The following is a 1739-nucleotide window of genomic DNA, read 5'->3' on the forward strand; positions in this document are numbered from 1 at the left end:
ACTTCACGACCCTGTTTCCTTGGCCAGTGCGGAAAGTCAAAGGAGCAGGCAGCTGCAGAGCTGAGAAGATCATCTGGGGAGCCTGGGTGGTAGTGCTGTACGCTGACTACTGACTTATGGATAGGTATTACCCTTGCACATTTGCACTCTACTTGTATTAGCCACGTGATATGGACGGGAGGCATAGCAAAGTCCTTCCTTGTCTGGATCCAAAGTGTGCGTGGCAATCAGGTGCTTCCTTCATTTTATGCTGTTGGTTCTCCTCACCAGGAATAACTGCCTGCGTGCATTTTGGATATACTGTGAGCTAATGGGAATGAAACCTAGGTGATGTGAAGACGGCACTGCTGTTTTGGCAAGACTGATTTGTCCAAGCAGTATCTCCTGCGACGTGCACGCTTAGGGAAATTCTACTGTTCTGCCCTCCAGTGGGATGTACGAGCAAGAGTACAGTTCCTTGGTGACTATTGGATTTCTCTGAATGTCCTGCTTGGGCCACTAAATTCAATTCTAGCTAGCTTTAGTTGTGCTATTGGAAAAAATTCTTGTTGCTTTGATTGGACTCGACTCGCTTGAACCAGCGTGTGTTTTTCATGTGCTCTGGGAACGCATCCTTGCTTTTGAGTTCAGTGTTCTGGATAAAACACTGAAGTTATCAGTGTGTGTGAATTTCTGGAGGCAGGGTGGTTTCCTGCTCGCAATGGGAACAGAGTTGAGAGCCAGGAACTCTGTTTAAATCCCTTTGTTACTAGCAGAGAGAACTGTGGCCTTTGGCATTCCCTAATTCTGCTTCTCTATCTGCAAACTGGAGGTAATTAAGGTACCTACCATTTGTGGGAACGTGGAGGATTATTTGAGATGCATGCAGCCTCTTTAAAAATGTAAAGTGATACATCTGTTGAGTATTAATGGTTTGTTAAATTTATTGAGCGCTTTGGGACTGTTGAATGAAAGACCTTATATAAATGGCACTTAATTATTGTTATTACTAGAGAAGGACTAGCACAAAAGCAGCAGTTATCTGGGAATCCATGAAATGAAGGTCTGGAGCGTACTGCCAACATCTGCTACCACTTAAAACTTCAACCCACTTAAAACATGAGGCACTCTAACTTGGAGACACACACGGAGGAGTAGTTTTGCAATCACTGAGTTGTGGCAGTCCTTCGGTGAGGCTGTTCATATGCTGAATATATTCTGTACGCCTTACCCCGTGGGAAGTACTCTGTGCTGGTAGGATTGTTGCAGGGATCGTGTGATACTCTTGTCACAAGTCTGTTTTAAACATTGCTGCTTCCTTCCTTGTGGAACTTAACAGAAATGTGCACTGATGTTTTTCTCTCATGACCTCAAGTGTCCTCACAAACATGGGCAGGACTGTACTGTAGAGCACAGAGCAAAGTTTTCCAAGGCAGGTAACGAAGGCTTCTATTTCTGGCAGCCCTAACGGCTCCTTCAAGCTCTTGGGTTTCAGCATGTGGAAAAAATCCATTAGCGTGTGTGGCGTTTGGCTCTGGGTGCCCAATCTACTCTGCTTCTGGAGCAGTGGGAAGCTCTGCTCCTCAGTTTGAAGAGAAACTGATAACCTTGCAACACCAGTCTACTGTGAGGCATCTACCCAGTGGCTTTAGAGGAGAGAGGATGAAACTTTCTACCCCTAATGCTGATTGCCAAGGACGTGGCAGTCACCTTAGGCCCATTTCCTAGCAATTTCATGGATACTCTGAATTCACTGACAA

Source organism: Cariama cristata, unplaced genomic scaffold (assembly GCF_000690535.1).
Source record: "Cariama cristata isolate BGI_N322 unplaced genomic scaffold, ASM69053v1 scaffold8508, whole genome shotgun sequence".
NCBI classification, from domain to species: Eukaryota; Metazoa; Chordata; class Aves; order Cariamiformes; family Cariamidae; genus Cariama; species Cariama cristata.